The sequence below is a fragment of the Ceratotherium simum genome, chromosome 3 (genome assembly GCF_057802395.1).
Source record: "Ceratotherium simum simum isolate JZ-2026a chromosome 3, ASM5780239v1, whole genome shotgun sequence".
Taxonomy (NCBI): domain Eukaryota; kingdom Metazoa; phylum Chordata; class Mammalia; order Perissodactyla; family Rhinocerotidae; genus Ceratotherium; species Ceratotherium simum.
The window spans coordinates 76,482,081-76,489,325 of record NC_141902.1 but is presented as its reverse complement, the minus strand read 5'-3'; positions in this window follow the sequence as shown (position 1 = coordinate 76,489,325).

The following is a 7,245-nucleotide window of genomic DNA, read 5'->3' as shown; positions in this document are numbered from 1 at the left end:
AATGATATTTAGATAAAATTTTGGAATTCAGATGTTAGAGTTGAGGATGGAATGAGTTAAGACTTTCGGGGCTATTGGATAGAATGAATGTATTTTGCACGTAAGAATTTTGAGGGCCAGGAGTGGAATGCTATGTACTGAATATTTGTATCCCCCAAAATTCATATATTGAAGCCCTAATCCCCAGTGTGATGGCATGTGAAGGTGGAGCCTCTGGGAGGTAGTTTGGCCATGAGAGTGGAGCCCTCATGAATGAGATTAGTGCCCGTATAAGAAGAGCCATGAGAGAGGTGATCTCTCTGTCTCTATCATAGGACATAGCTAGAAGGCGGCCATCTGCAAACCAGGAAGAGGGCCCTCAGCAAGAACCCGACCATGCTGGCACCCCTGATCTCAGACTTCCAGCTTCAAAAATTGTGAGAAATAAATGTTTGTTATTTAAGCCACCCAGTCTGTGGTATTCTGTTATAGCATCCCAAACAGATAAGACAGATACAAATAGATCGTGTATAGCTAACATAAATAAATAAAATTATTGTGAAAGTTCATACAAAGAAAAAAAATTCCTGTAGAAATTGAACATTTTAGAATTGAAAAATAACCAGTCATTGAACCCTTCCAAATCTGAAAATGAAGTACCATGTGCCAGCAGTATGAAGAGTGAGGTATTAGCACTAGAATTGAGAGATAAAAAATATATATTAAAAAGGTCCAGAAATGGACACAGATCCATATGGCAATTGCGTTTATGATAAAGATTATAACAAAAATAACTTGGGTTTTTCAATAAAAATTCTAAGGTAAACATAGGAGTCATCTTGTATACTAATACATGGCATTATCATATACCATACTTTACACCAGTATAAATTCCACTTACATCAAAATTTCAAATGTAATATGGAATTAAAAATGTACAGAAACAATATAGGATATTTTTTTCTTTTAGAGTCTTGTAGTTAAAAATGCCTTTCTATGACATGATTGACAGAAGTCTTACAGGAAATTTTGACAATAACTGTAGCAGCTGCGTGGAGCATACCATGTTCCAGGTTCTGTTCTAAGAAATATTATCTCATTTAATTCTTCCAAACATCCAAAGAGGTAAGTACTATTTTTATCCCCTTGTAGCAGCGAGAGAGGTAAGGCTCAGAGAGGTTCAGAGATGTGCCCATGGCCACAAGGTTGATAACAACTGACTTCAGGGACCATTCTCTCAGCCACTGCACTGCCTTAACAAATGTGACCACCTTAAAATGAGACTAACAAATTTGACATGAGAAAGACCAGAAGATAGTATCAAACTACAAAATAAAGTGGAATTCATAAAACAAGTCAAGAGATTATTTCAGAAATTTATAAACTGATCCAATAAAACAAAAGACCAACTTAATAAAGAAATTAACAAAAAAGTATGAAGAGATACTGCACACGAAATGCAAATAGTTTTAAAGATAGGAAAAGTCAACCATCACTAATAATAATGCTCATTAAAACTGCATGGAGTTTCATTTTTCTCCTTTCAGTTTGTCAAATAGCCAAACATTTGAAAGCACACTCTGGTGACAGCTAGGGAAACAGGCACTCTCATATATCGCTTGTAGGAGTGTAATTGGTACACTCTCCATAGAGGAAAATGTGTAATACCCATCAAATCATAGATTCACATATACAAACTCCTTGACCAGCCATTCTATTCCTTTAAATGTGACTTACAGGTATATTCTACACATATAAAATCATTCAAGTACAATTATGTTAATTGCAGCCTTTGTTATAGCAGTAAAAGCTTAGAGGGGCTGGCCTGGTGGCATAGTGGTTAAGTTCAGCTTGCTCGACTTCGGTGGCCTAGGTTTGTGAGTTTGGATCCCAGGCGTGGACGTACACAACTCATCAAGCTATGCTGTGGCAACATCCCACATACAAAATAGAGGAAGACTGGCACAGATATTAGTTCAGGGCCACTCTTCCTCAAGCAAAAAGAGGAAGATCTGCAACAAGTGTTATCTCAGGGAAAAAAGTGTGAGGAAATCTACATGGGCTGACCTGGAAACATATAGTGGTAAGTAGGCATTCAATGCATAGAAATTTATAGAATTACATCACTTGTATGCAAAGGCAGTAATAATTATATATAATGTCTTTGCTTATATATATAATTATATTTGGTGTCTTTGCTTATATGTGCATAAAAGTCTCTTGAAAAGTCATTTGTGAAAAAATATGTGTATTTTTTAAATACATATATGCATGTATGTATAGAGATATATATACACTCAAATACATACACGTGTGTAAAATATATGTAATTAAGTAAATATACACACAGGAGAATACGTATATATATGTGTGTATATGTGTAAACTAAAATATATACAGAGCTGAAAACTGAATGTCAATCATTAGTATATTTGGTTCCTTTATGAATGTGGGTTGTGTAAAGAAAAGATGCAAAGATGTGATTGATCAGATGTGAATCATTACTAAGGAAAAATTTTAAGCAGTTTCAGCCAAAAACAGCACACTGTCATTGTAAGGAGCCAGCAATGACTCAGTGCTGCTAGTCACTATGGCAACAGAAATAACTCTTAGGGATCCCACAGCTGTAGACATAGGTTTACTTATAAGGCTTGGTACTGTCTGCTATTGTCATGTAATAATTCAATCTGTGACTCAGATGCACAGGTCCTTATACTCAATATTCTAGTTTCCCCTGAGCATCTCTAAAGATCTTTGTTTTTAAAAATATTGAAATAGTAACTAAAAAGTGGGAAGAGAAGAATGAAAAATAATAAATTTGCAAGAAGGTAAGAAAGAAGAGTAAACTGACCTAGAACAGCAAGAAAAATAGAATATAAACTGTAATATTGGAAACTAAACACAAGTAATCCAAAAGAAACATTTTCTAAATTTATTTATATTTGATAGAGTTAATTTTAAGGCAAAGGTGTTAGTAAAGAAAATAAATATTCAATGCATCAAGAAGTTAAAATCATTTTAAATTTGTATTCATGTAATTACATAGTCTTATGGCTAGTCATTATGCTAATATGAGAGCTCTCTAAGTTTTTTTCCAATTTAGAAGTTTTTCTAATTCAAAAGATCCATCATCTGGCCATTGATGAGTAGGATCTTAACAGCAACTCAAGCTAATAGGCCTTTTTATGGCTTAACCATGGACACAAGAAGCATCCCCAAAGGAGCATGCAAAGGATGAAGCCCTCACAAGTTCCAAAAAGTTCACTTCCAGAGTTAGCCTAAGAAATTAAAGGCAGTGAGTATGAGGGGCTCTGTTTTTAAACAGCCATTCCAAAACACAGGAAATCACATGTCCCTCCCATTTTTCAGCAGAATGGGGTGACCTACCAAGCCAAAAGTTCACTCAATTTTTTTTTTTTTTACATTATTTAAGCTTGGATGCACAGCCTACTCGGCTGACCACAAGATGCATAAGCATGCTCTGGCTGGTGGAGATAAAAGACCATCTCTGGAAGGAACAGGATCAATAGAAAAAAAATTTACTCATCCCAAATCTTTACCAGAGTTGCTTTTGCCCAAAAAACTAGTATCACAAATATTTTCTTCTGCTAATCTAAATTTAAAGAGAGAGAGAAAAAAAGATTCTCACCATTTTCATTCCATAGGACACTGCAGACAGAGATCTAGGAGGCTGACAAGTTAAGAAAGCTTGTCTTTTCTTGCCATCCTCTTATGTCCCAGGATCTCACAGCTGTAGTAGTCACAGGGACAACGCAGTCTTCCAGCCAATGATACTCCTGGCTGACTTGCCAAAACTTTCAGGGAGGGGAAAATTCTCTCTTCTACCCTTTTTGAGTTCTTCTTGTTGTACTAATAATAACATTGACAGAAGACCAGATTAACACGAGAAAAAACAACTTAATGTGTACATATTGGAGCTCATAAAAATGATCCTCTCTGAGATGTGCAAAGCAGGCTGCTTTTATAACTTTTTACACAAAGAAACAATAAATGTTGAGGAATTGATAGTACAAAGAAACTTAAGTTTGGGGTACATAATTAGTGAAGAATTTAAGAAGAGTTTCAAGCTTTAGGTAGTAAATTAGTAAAAGTAACAAAGTTTGTTTATACAGGCTTCTTTGCCCTGAATTTTCTGGCTCTTGTGATAAGAATGCCTCTATCTCCTGGTGTGGGGAGGGTACCTTTCACATGGATTATTTATTTCCTGCTTTCAGGGGGAACAGAGAGAGAAGACAATGTCCTATTGTATTGGCTGCCTATTAAGGTAACTTTAACTCAAAATAATCAATATGCCATTGTGGAATATTTTGGGGCAGACTTCCCTGGAACCCGACTATATATATATATATAGTTGTCTATATATATATATATCAACATGTAATACATATTATATATAATGGCACCATATGTATTATATATAATGGTACCATTTACCCAGACTGTCACAATAAGCAGCTGAAGAAACACTAGACTGTGCTTGGAGAAGGTGAAGTTGTTTTGGGGTCAGATACATAGAATATTGGAAGCTAACACCATTTCTTTGTCTTACTATCTTGGGCAAATTACTTAAATATCCTACAGCTCAGTTTACTCATCTGAGAGAAAATGGGAATAAGAACTCAGTTACAAGGTATTTTATGAAATCCAGAAGAATAAAATCCAGATACAGTATAAATGAATAATTCTTGAGTGTTTGGGAACCTATGATGAGCATGATACTCATACTCAAAGATCTGAGCTCCACCAATTTTTTTGAGGTGAACTCTTTAGAAGCATATTATTCCCACATGAATAATGACTTAGGCAGGAGGCATGTTAGCCCAATGTTCCAAAAATTTTTGTGATAGGGGATTATTATGCAATGTATTTCAGGTAAAATTATAAATGTTTAAACTGTTATATTGCACATTTTATAGGATTACTTTCCATTTTCGTGTGTGTGTGTGTGTGTGTGTGTGTGTGTGTGAGGAAGATTAGCCCTGAGATAACATCTGTTCCCAATCCTCCTCTTTTTGCTGAGGAAGATTGGCTCTGGGCTAATATCCGTGCCCATCTTCCTCTACTTTATATGTGGGACGCCAGGCACAGCATGGCTTGACAAGCGATGCATAAGTCCACACCCAGGATCCAAACCTGCAAACCCTGGGCTGCCAAAGTGGAGTGAACAAACTTAACCACTTCACCACTGTGCTGGTCCCTCTGCTTTCTGAAAAACAGCAAAAATCTGTGTATATTATATTGTAGTTATGTATATAACTACATAAGGAAACAAAAATTAAGAGATGAAAAAGTAACATTTTTGACAAAAATAGCTAGATATTTAAGGGAACGTACTGTATGAGTTCATTTATAAAAAGTTAATAAAAGGAAAACCTAATTTATTATGATAGAAATTGGAACCCTGGTTACCTATGGGGATAGAGATTGACTGGAGAGGGGCATGAGAGAACATGCTTAAATGATGGAAATGTTTTGTAACTTATGTGATTGTTGGTTTGCATAGGTCCAATCATATGCTGGAGTTGGCACTAATGGCTCACAAAAGCCAAATGTGTACATCTCTTCCCAACTCCACAATCAGTAACATCATATCATATTGGTCCAAGATTGAAATTGGACATGGTGAGAGTATTTACACCATAGACATTAACTAACAGTACAAATTAGTGTTTTTTTTTCAGAGAACTGATTTATCAGCACATCACTGTACAGATCTAATTTTTATTTGTCAAAATTCATCAAATATATATGGTCTCAAATTCTGGATACCTCACTTTTCATGAATTGTAACTTAATAAAAACTAATAATGGTAAGTTCTCTTCCACGTAAAGCGCTGTCCCTTTTGGTGCTATTAGACACTGGGGCCTAAGTCACTGTCATTGCAGGCAGTCTCTCTAAACTCCTGAAAGGGGAGCCCTTCCACTACAGGTTATTGCTGGCAAAACAATCAAAGGTGTACAAACCCATTCAGAAATAACTTGTCAACTTACAAAAACAGAATCCAGTTTAAGAGGCAAAGCGATTATTTGGAATCAAAGAATTGCAGTTCAGGGAGCACAGATTCAGGCAGAGACCCAAATAGTGTCCCACTAGGGAGTAAAATCAGGGGCTTTTAATGGCAAAGAAGGGAGGTTGTATTACAAAGAATTTTAATTGGAGTTGGAGGCAGAAGCTAGTCTTGGCTAAGCGTTGATTGACTATTGATTCCATTTCCAGAAAGTCCATAATCATCAGTTTTTGTGATCAGGATGTCCAGTCCCCTGCTGACTTTTCAAACAATTGCTTGTAAAACAATTGCTGTTTCGGCCCAGCCCAAAAGTTTGGACCAGTAGAAGGTTCAAGAAAGAAAGGAAGTTTCTCTGGAAAAGCAGCTCTGATTCCATTTTAAAATGGCTCCACTAAAATCAAATTTGACATTTCCCCCTTTTGATTGAGATCTATTCAACCATTGGAAAGTATTGCTGATCAACTATTGGAAAGCACTGCTGATCAGCCATCAAATCATCATTGGTCTTTCATCACTAGGAAGGCTTATTCCTGGTATGTCATGTCTCACATAGGAGGGAAAGTGGTTTCCTTAGAAAAGCCTTAGGCCATATTTGAGCAACAAGAGTGCTTCAGCAGAGAAAAGCCTTACCATCAAGTTCCTTTAAGGGCAAACATTGTCTGTAGTTCCTCAAACTTTCTCATATGAAGGCACATAAGCCTTAGCAATCATTTTAAAGCGCTGACTGACCAGTATCTGAGTGGTGTTTTTATAACACTGAGTAATGTAGAAGAGACAAAGTTTTACCACAGTAAGAATTCCTATAAAAACAAACAAAATGTTAAGTCCAAATTGAAGACTATATCTGAACCAGGGGGCAATTCCTGAGGGTATCCAGCTAAAGAGATCAAAGAACTATGGTGTGTCAGTGGCAAATTGTGTCTACTACTACATTTACCTTGCCAGAGGTGTTTACCCAAGTTCAGAAAGGGTATTTACAACAGTTGCAATTGTTACCTCTTAAATCTCTAGAGGTTTAATTGGTTAGGCAAGAATTTCTAGACACTTAGCACAAGGAAGTGAGCGAGGAATGACAGAGATTGGTAACTAAGCGTACTGAAGGATTCTCTAGATTCATGTACAGAATAAGGCTTCTGATGACAAATCCAATAGTCAGAAATATTTCTCCCTTTTGTAATAGATTGGGAGATGTAGATAAGAGTCTTGTCTTTCCAAGAAAGAGTGGGAGAAAAATAAG